This window comes from Bos grunniens, chromosome X, assembly GCF_055505025.1.
Source record: "Bos grunniens cultivar Pamir isolate PY7600 chromosome X, Bosgru_T2T1.0, whole genome shotgun sequence".
Taxonomy (NCBI): domain Eukaryota; kingdom Metazoa; phylum Chordata; class Mammalia; order Artiodactyla; family Bovidae; genus Bos; species Bos grunniens.
Genome location: NC_141194.1, coordinates 142,639,338 through 142,650,186, shown reverse-complemented (window position 1 = coordinate 142,650,186; position 10,849 = coordinate 142,639,338).

The following is a 10,849-nucleotide window of genomic DNA, read 5'->3' as shown; positions in this document are numbered from 1 at the left end:
AGTACATCATGAGAAACACTGGGCTGGATGAAGCACAAGCTGGAACAAGATTGCTGGCAGAAATATCAATAACCTCAGATATGCAGATGACACAACCCTTATGCCAGAAAGCAAAGAAAGAGCCTCTTGATTGATGAAAGTGAAAGAGGAGAGTGAAAAAGTTGGCTTAAAGCTCAACATTTAGAAAACTAAGATCATGGCATCTGGTCCCATTACTTCATGGCAAATAGATGGGGAAGCAATGGAAACAGTGACAGACTTTATTTTTGGGGGCTCCAAAATCACTGCAGATGGTGACTACAGCCATGAAATTAAAAGACACTTGCTCCTTGGAAGAAAAGCTATGACCAACCTAGACAGCATATTAAAAAGCAGAGACATTACTTTGCCCACAAAGGTCCATCTAGTCAAGGCTATGGTTTTTCCAGTAGTCATGTGTGGATGTGAGAGTTGGACTATACAGAAAGCTGAGCTCTGAAGAATTGATGCTTTTCAACTGTGGTGTTGGAGAAGACTCTTGAGAGTCCCTTGGACTGCAAGGAGATCCAACCAGTCCATCCTAAAGGAAATCAGTCCTGAATACTCACTGGAAGGACTGATGCTGAAGCTGAAACTCCAATACTTTGGCCACCTGATGTGAAGAACTGACTCACTGGAAAAGACCCTGATGCTGGGAAAGATTGAAGGTGGGAGGAGACGAGGATGACAGAGGATGAGATGGTTGGATGGCATTACCGACTCAATGGACATGAGTTTGAGTAAACTCTGGGAGTTGGTGATGGACAGGGAGGCCTGGTGTGCTGCAGTTCATGAGGTCGCAAAGAGTGGGACACGGCTGACCAACTGAACTGAACTGAGTGAGAGAAGGGCTTCCCAGGTGGTGCTAGTGGTAAAGAACCCGCCTGCCAATGCAGGAGATGCAAGAGATGGGCTTCAGTCCCTGGGTTGGGAAGATCTCCTGGAGGAGGACATGGCAACCCACTCTAGTATTCTTGCCTGGAGAATTCCTTGTACAGAGGAGCCTGGCAGGCTACAGTCCATGGGGTTGCAGAGTCCTGACTCGACTGAAGCCATTTTATCATGCACACAAGCAGATCAGTGATAGCCAGGAGCAGGGTTGGAGAGAAGGGATGGACTGAAGAGGGGCTTCAGGAAACATTCCGGAATAATAAAAAATATACTTTTTATCATGATTGTGGTGGTGGTTTCGTTTGTGTAAACTCATTGAATTGTACACAAAATTGGCAAATGGTATTTTATGTGAATTATTTTTCAAAGATCAGCCCCTGAAATGAAAAGAAATGCAAAATTTGAAAAATATTGCTCTGCAAAAGTCTCAGAAGGCTCCTTAGGAGAACGGAATGGAAGACCCATGTGTCTCCCTCTCCAAACCCAAGAAAAATAAATCTTTTTCCATGGAGGAGCTAGTTAGTAGTGATCTTGAAGAGACAGCTGGCAGTGGAAGTCTTTTAAAGAGGAAGAACTCTTTCCCCAAAGAGGAACCAGTTAGTGACCCTGAGGAGTCAGGAAACAAGAGGGTCCCCAAGAAAAAGAGGAAATTCTCTTTCAAGGAGGAGCCACTCAACCATGGACCTGAAGAGGCTGCTGTCAGCAAGAGCAGCAGCTCTAAGAAAAAGCTCCAAAAAGCTATTCCAGGAAAATTATTAATAGAATGGACATTTCCCTGGTGAGGAATAATTTGCAGACCCCTATATCCCAATAAAAAGGAAAAAAAAGGAGAAGTATTGCTCTAAGTGGTAGAGCATTTGTATTTCATCAAAGCTAAGATACTGTTGAATCTAAAACCATTATTTTATATACAAAAAAAAGAAAAAAATTCTGCCAATTGAAATATGGCATACCATTAATTTTAAGATGCATCTTGGTTTCAGAAGTGTTAAAATGTGAAAAAAAAAAAAGTCTTACGGAGAATGAACTTGTGGTTGGGGCAGGGGAAGAGTTAGTTAGGGAGTTTGGGATGAACATGTACCCACTGCTGTATTTTAAATGGATGGCCAACAGGCACCTACTGTGTAGCACAGGGAACTTGCTCAATGTTACGTGGCAGCCTGGATAGGAGGGAAGTTTGGGGGAGAGTGAGTGCTCAGTTGCTTCAGTTGTATCCGACCCTTTGCGACCCTATGGACTGTAGCCCACCAGGCTCCTCTGTCCATGGAGTTCTTCGGGCAAGAATACTGGAATGGGTTGCCATTTCCTTCTTCAGGGGAATCTTCCCAACTCAGGGATTGAACCCGCATCTCCTGTATTGGCAGGCGGGCTCTTTACCACCAGCACCACCTGGAAAGCCCCTGGGGGAGAGTGAATACATGTGTACGTACGGCCGGAGAGCTCTGCTGTGAGCCTGAAACTATAACAGTATTGTTAATCGCCTATACTCCCAATATAAAATAAAAAGTTTTAAAATGTGAAAAAAGTCTTAGTATGAATTGAACATATTATATCTGTATTATGTGCCATTAAGGTAAAAAGAGGTAAAATGGGAGAGGAGGGCAAATGATAAGCCAGAGTGAGATACAGACACCCACAGCAGGCAGGAATCAAATTAAGGATGTAATAGAAACACAAAACAGAAAGCTGGCTCAGGGCCAAGGTTCCATTTTTTGCAGACATCTGGAATATATTACCCAGATTCTGTACTTAAATTTTCTTACCTCTGTTGCCAAGCGTATGTTTGAGTTCATAATTCCTGTTGCCATGACTGTTTTCCTTTATTTGAGATCTGTCACTCACTCTTGCCTCCAGTATCTGCCCACTCTTACAAGCCTAGCCAAGTATCTATCTGCCTCTGACCTCCTACTTAGCCCTGCATTTATATCTCGGTATATGCCTGTTTTGGGGCACTTGCTAGATTTAAACAACTCTATTTCAGTTGTCAGAGTTGGGTATTCCAGGGCTCGGTTTTTAGACCTCTTTTCTATCTGTGCTCACTCCTTTGTTACTATCATCTGTTCTTTTGGCTTTTCTCTCTTCACTGACAACTCCAAAATTTACACACCAGCCCATAGTTCTCCTGTGAATTCCAGACTCATGTATCTAACTGCCTACTTTGACATCTCCACTTAGATATCAAACACATTGAGATTCTCTGAACATGTCTGAAACTGAACACCTGATCTCTCCTAACATGGCCTGTATTAGTTTCTTATTGCTGCTGAAACAAATTACCACACATTCAGTGGGTTAAAATAACACAGTTTTATCATCTTACAGTTCTATATGTTAAAAGTCCAACAGGGATGTCATTTGACTAAAACTGAAATGATAGCACGACTGAGTTTTTTCCTGGAGGCTGTAGGAAAGAATCTAGTTCCTTGTCTTTTTCAGATTCTTCGGTTCAGTTCAGTTCAGTCGCTCAGTTGTGTCCGACTCTTTGCGACCCCATGAATCGCAGCACGCCAGGCCTCCCTGTCCATCACCAACTCCCGGAGTTCACTCAAACTCACGTCCATCGAGTCGGTGGTGCCATCCAGCCATCTCATCCTCTGTCGTCCCCTTCTCCTCCTGCCCCCAATCCCTCTCAGCATCAGAGTCTTTTCCAATGAGTCAACTCTTCACATGAGGTGCCCAAGATACTGGAGTTTCAGCTTTAGCATCATTCCTTCCAATGAACACCCAGGACTGATCTCCTTTAGGATGGACTGATTGGATCTCCTTGCAGTCCAAGGGACTCTCAAGAGTCTTCTCCAACACCACAGTTCAAGAGCATCAATTCTTCGGCGCTGAGCTTTCTTCACAGTCCAACTCTCACATCCATACATGACCACAGGAAAAACCATAGCCTTGACTAGACGGACCTTTGTTGGCAAAGTAATTGCTTCTGCTTATATTCCGCAGCTTGTGGCCCTTTCCTCCATCTTCAAAGCCAATAACATGGCATCTCTCTCTAACCCTGCTTCATCTATGTCTCTTTCACTCTCTCTTCTTCCCACTTCCACTTTTTTTTGGTTGTGCTGGGTCTTCATTGCTGTGCAGGCTTTTTTCTAGTTGCAGCGAGCAGGGGCTACTCTCTAGTTGTGGTGCGTGGGCTTCTCATTGTGGGGAGGCTTCTACTGTTGCAGAGCACAGGCTCTAGGGTGTGTGGGCTTCAGCAGTTTTGGTGCATGGGCTCAGTAGTTGCAGTTCCTGGGCTCTAGAGTACAGGCTCAATAGATTTGGTGCACAGGCTTGGTTGCCCCGTGGCATGTGGGATCTTCCTGGATCAGGGATCGAACCCATTTCTCCCACACTGGCAGGCAGATTCTTTACCACTGAGCCACCAGGGAAGCCCCCTCCTTCCCCTTCCTGTGACTTCATTGTGCCCACCTGGATAATATAGGATACTCTCCCTATGTTAAAGTCAGCTGATTAGTAACCTTAATTCCCTTTGCCACATAATTTAACATAGTCACAAGTTCGGGGGATTAGGGTGTAGACAGTTTGAAGGGAGCATTGTTTTGTCTACCACACACTGTAAAGTTTCTTTTTAATTAAAATTTGAAAGTGTAGCACATGCACAGATAAGTGCACAAAAAATAAACATATAGCTTGATGTATTTTCACAGAGTGAATACGCTCGTGTAATCAGCACTGAGATCAAGAAGCAGAACAATGCCAACATTCCAGATGCTCTTTGTGTTCCTTCCCAGTCACTTCCCCCACCAAGACCATGGGTTAGTTTTGCTTAAACTAGTTTGCTTAAACTTTAGGTAAACTGAATCCCATAGTATGTATTCTTTTATGTTGAGCTTCTTTCTCTCGATTTTTATCATTAATTAATTAATTACTTTTGGTTGCACCACGTAGCTTTCAGGATCTCAGTTCCCTGATCAGGGATTGAACCCAGGCCACAGCAGTGAAAGCCCAGAATCCTAACCACTAGGCCACCAGGGAACTCCCTTTTTCAATTTTTATGACTATGAGATTCATTTATGTTGTCCTGTGTAGCTTTGAATTGTTCATTCTCATTGCTGTGTAATATTCCATTGAATGAATCTACCACAATTTATCCATTCCAATATTTGAGGTGCAACTCTGAACATTGTAGTACATGTTATTTGGTGATCATAGGTATGCATTTACATATCTATGGATACATATCTAGGAGTGGAATTGCTGGATCATAGAGTAAGCATACACTTCACTCTGTTAGATACTGCCAAATAGTTTTCCAAGAGATTGTACCCGTTTACACTCTCACAATAGTGTGTGAGAGTCCAAGTTGCTTCACATCGTTCCCAACACTTGGTAGTGTCTGGTGGATGCATAGTGGTAGCTCATTGTAGTTTGGGGCTTCCCTGGGGCTCAGATGGTAAAGAACCCCCCTGCAGTGTGGGGGACCTGGGTTTGATCCCTGGGTGGGGAAGATCCCCTGGAGAAGGGAACAGCTACCCACTCCAGTATTCTTGCCTGGGGAATTCCATGGACAGAGGAGCCTAGTGGGCTACAGTCCATGGGGTCACAAGGAGTCAGACACAACTGAGCGACTAAGCACACATTGTAGCTTTACTTTGCATTTCTCTGATGATTAATTCAGTTGAACACCTTTTCATATTTTTTTTACTGTATGCCTTTTTAACCTTTTGGTTATTGCACCATGTCAATATATTATTTATTCTAAAGCAAAAGAAAAGAACATAACCATGGTGAAGAGGTGTTATGGCTCCTTTTCACCAGTTAAGGGAGAGCAAAAGAGAGACAGAAAGAACTCTCCCCAAAGTTCCTTACATCACTGATTCTCAGCATTTGGTTGAACACTGCAAGATCCTTCTTCCAGCTTCCCAAGCGGGCAATATCATGGTAGGGACCCTACTGTAGAAAAGCAGAAGGAATTTTGTCTGTCTACACATAGAAGAGAAAAAGTCTTACTTCAAAATTCTTCCCTGGCCTTCACTGAGCAGGCAGCTTTTTTCAGTTGTATTTTCCCTTTTATATTAACTCCTTTCACAGACAGCATGAGGAGTGGCAGGGGGGAAGGATCATAAAACCCTGCTCCATTTCATAAGGACTTAAGGTCTCATAATATTTTACTAAAGAACTTGTCTTTACCCATCTTATTTTAGGCATGTATTAGCTCCAGTAGCTTGTAAAACATGTTTTGGAGAATTTGGTGATGTCATAAATATGTCTATTGTAGAAAATAGTTCTGGCTCACAAATTGTATGTTATAAATCACTCAAGTCATGGCAGAGTGATAAACCACAAATAAATAACAGCTTCCAACAGGATTTATTCACAATGCCACATCTTGTTCTTGCATATACTTCTCCTTACCCCATTTAGTTTTATGTTTTCATTTAATCCTAATTCAGTGTTAACAGTATTTGGTTTTTTGTTGAGTTGCTCAGTCCTGTTCAACTCTTTGTGACCCCATGGACTGTAGCCTGCCAGGCTCTTCTGTCCACAGGATTTCCCAGACAAAAATACTGGAGTGGGTTGCCATTTCCTTCTCCAGGGGATCTTCTCAACCTAGGGATCGAACCTGCGTCTCCTGCGTTGCAGGCAGATTTTTTACCACTGAGCTACGAGGAAAGCCCTGTTAACATTGACTATGTAAATGTTGTTCCTAGCTGAGACATATAACATACTTTTATTATTCTTCCTTTAGTATATGACATTTCCCCCTGGAGTTATTAATTACTTTGCTTATTTTATTTTTCTGGCTACACCCTGCAGCTTGTAGGATCCTAGTTCCCTGACAAGGGATCAGACACACGCCCTCAGCAGTGAAAGAGAGGAGTCCCAACCACTGGACTGCCAGGAAATTCTTACTTTGGTTATTTATTTAGTTTGACTGATTTGTCTCCTTGTACTACTTGTTACTAATTTTTCTGCCAAACCCATCCAGAGATGTAAATTCATATTCCATAAGGTCAAACAAATCAGGTCATTCACTAGTTTTTTTTTTTCTATTTGGAGACATATTTCTTCCTGCCATCTGCCATTCTACTCCTGTAAGGATCGACTGATCTTTAGGCCTGCTACATAAATGTTTTCCTGGGACTTCACTTTGCCTTTCTTGGATTCCCCTGTCTATTGGATGTCATTCTGTGTTTGACTATTTGGGTTGTTTTCAATTTTGGCCTATTATGTACATTTTTGTAATGCTGTGTGCAGGCTTCTCATTGTGGTGGCTTCTGTTGGGGAACACGGGCTCTATGCACTCAGGCTTCAGTAGTTTCGGCTTGTGGGCTCAGGAGTTGCAGTTCACTGGCTCTAGAGCGTTGATTCAGTAGTTGTGGCTCACTGTCTTAGTTTTCACACAGCATGTGGGATCTTCCCAGGGGAAGGATTAAACCTGTGTACCCTGCATTGGCAGTCAGATTCTTAACCACTGGACCACCAGGGAAGCCCCTTTTCAGCACTTTGAAGATATTATTTTATCATCTTATTATTCTATCATCTCTGTTATTTATTTACTTTTTTGAGAAGCCTATTATTCTGTAGTTATTCTGCTATTGTTACTGTGTGGGTAATCTATCTCTCTTATCTTTTAAGATTTTTTTCTGTGTTTTTGATGCTCTGCAGTTTTACTACAACATGTCAGATGTGGATCTGTTATTATTTATCTTGCCAAGTACGTGAGGTTGCTCCTTTAGCTTGAAGATTTACTTTCTTTCTAAAAATTTACTTAAAAGTTTCTAAAAATTTACTTTATTTCTTAAAAATTTCTCAATTGTTATTTCTTCAAATATTGTCTGTCTCTCATTCTCTCCTTCTTGACTCCCTATTAGATGTGTGTTGGAATGTCTCATTCCCCCTACCATCTAACCAGGTTTTCTTTTTACTGTTTTACTGTGTTAGGTTCCAGGTCCTTTATTCTGATCTGTATCCCAATTCAGTGACTTTTTTCCTTGGCTGTGTCTAGTGTATCCATTTATAAACTTTGTTCAAAGTTTAATGATTATTTTTTAGTTGTTATCAGTGCTACTGGCATGTAGTGGGTAGTAGACAGAGATCCAATTTCCCTTTGGATATTTTTCAAATCCATCTTTTTTAGTGCTTTAACATTTTTTTGTATTATGGTTCTTCAGTTCAGTCGCTCAGTCATGTCCAACTCTTTGCGACCCCATGAATTGCAGCTCGCCAGGCCTCCCTGTCCGTCACCAACTCCCGGAGTTCACTCAGACTCACGTCCATCGAGTCGGTGGTGGCATCCAGCCATCTCTTCCTCTGTCGTCCCCTTCTCCTCCTGCCCCCAATCCCTCCCAGCATCAGGGTCTTTTCCAATGAGTCAACTCTTCGCATGAGGTGGCTAAGATACTGGAGTTTCAGCTTTAGCATCAGTCCTTCCAAAGAATACCCAGGGCTGATCTCCTTCAGAATGGACTGGTTGGATCTCCTTGCAGTCCAAGGGACTCTCAAGAGTCTTCTCCAACACCACAGTTCCAAAGCATAAATTCTTTGGCGCTCAGCCTTCTTCACAGTCCAACTCTCACATCCATACATGACCGCTGGAAAAACCATAGCCTTGATTAGACGGACCTTTGTTGGCAAAGTAATGTCTCTGCTTTTGAATATGCTATCTAGGTTGGTCATAACTTTCCTTCCAAGGAGTAAGTGTCTTTTAATTTCATGGCTGCAGTCACCATCTGCAGTGATTTTGGAGCCCCAAAAAATAAAGTCTGACACTGTTTCCCCATCTATTTGCCATGAAGTAATGGGACCAGATGCCATGATCTTAGTTTTCTGAATGTTGAGCTTTAAGCCAACTTTTTCACTCTCTTCTTTCACTTACATCAAGAGGCTTTTTAGTTCCTCTTCACTTTCTGCCATTCTTATTCCTTCCTTTTCCCAAAAGCTCTTTTAGACTGCTCTATTATCCCTAATTATATAAGCAGGGTGACAGTATACAGCCTTGACATACTCCTTTTCCTATTTAGAACCAGACTGTTGTTTCATGTCCAGTACTAACTGTTGCTTCTTGACCTGCATACAGATTTCTCAGGAGGCAGGTCAGGTGGTCTGGTATTCTCATTTCTTGAAGAATTTTCCACAGTTTGTTGTGATCCACACAGGCAAAGGCTTTGGCATAGTCAATAAAGCAGAATAGATGGTTTTCTGGAACTCTCTTGCTTTTTCAATGATCCAACAGATGTTGGCTATTGGATCTCTGGTTCCTCTGTCTTTTCTAAATCCAGCTTGAACATCTGGAAGTTCACAGTTCACATACTGTTGAAGCCTGGCTTGGAGAATTTTGAGCATTACTTTGCTAGCATGTGAGATGTGTGCAATTGTGTGGTAGTTTGAGCATTCTTTGCCATTGCCTTAGTGATTGGGATGAAAACTGACCTTCTTCAGTCCTGTGGCCACTGCTGAGTTTTCCAAATTTGCTGGCATATTGAGTGCAGCACTTTCACAGCATAATCTTTTAGGCTTTGAAATAGCTCAACTGGAATTCCATCACCTCCACTAGCTTTGTTCATAGTGATACTTCCTAAGGCCCTCTTGACTTCACATTCCACGATGTCTGGCTCTATCTAGGTGAGTGATTACACCATCTTGATTATCTGGGTCATGAAGATCTTTTTTGTACAGTTCTTCTGTGTATTCTTGCCACCTCTTCTTAATCTCTTCTTCTTCTGTTAGGTCCATACCATTTCTGTCATTTATTGCCCCCATCTTTTCATGAAAAGTTCCCTTGGTATCTCTAATTTTCTTTAAGAGATCTCTAGTCTTTCTCATTCTGTTGTTTTCCTCTATTTCTTTGCATTGATCATTGAGGAAGGCTTTCTTATCTCTCCTTGGTGTTCTTTGGAACTCTGCATTCAGATGGGTATATCTTTCCTTTTCTCCTTTGCCTTTTGCTTCTCTTCTTTTCATAGCTATTTGTAAGGCCTCCTCAGACAACCATTTTGCCTTTTTGCATTTCTTTTTCTTGGGGATGGTCTTGATCACTGCCTCCATCCATAGTTCTTCAGGCACTCTATCAGATCTAATCCCTTGAATCTATTTGTCACTTCCACTGTATAATCATAAGGGATTTTATTTAGGTCATACCTGAATGGTCTAGTGGTTCCAATGGGGAACTGGTTCCAAATTGGGAAAGGAGTCCGTCAAGGCTGTATATTACCACAATGATTATTTAACTTATATGCTGAGTACATCATGAGAAATGCTAGACTGGATGAAGCACAAGCTGGAATCAAGATTGCCGGCAGAAATATCAGTAACCTCAGATATGCAGATGACACCACCCTTATGGCATAAAGCGAAGAAGAGCTAAAGAGCCTCTTGATGAAAGTGAAAGAGGAAAGTGAAAAAGTTGGCTTAAAACTCAACATTCAGAAAACTAAGATCATGCCATCCGGTCCCATCACTTCATGGAAAATAGATGGGGAAGCAATGGAAACAGTGACAGACTTTATTTTGGGGGGCTCCAAAATCACTGCAGATGGTGACTACAGCCATGAAATTAAAAGATACTTGCTCCTTGGAAGAAAAGCTATGACCAACCTAGACAGCATATTAAAAAGCAGAGACATTACTTTGCCCACAAAGGTCCATCTAGTCAAGGCTATGGTTTTTCCAGTAGTCATGTGTGGATGTGAGAGTTGGACCATACAGAAAACTGAGCACTAAAGAATTAATGCTTTTCAACTGTGGTGTTGGAGAAGACTCTTGAGAGTCCCTTGGACTGCAAGGAGATCTAACCAGTCCATCCTAAAGGAAATCAGTCCTGAATACTCATTGGAAGGACTGATGTTCAAGCTGAAACTCCAATACTTTGGCCACCTGATGTGAAGAACTGATTCACTGGAAAAGACCCTGATGCTGGGAAAGATTGAAGGCAGGGGGAGAAGGGGACGACAGAGGATGAGATGGTTGGATGGCATCACCGACTCGATGGACA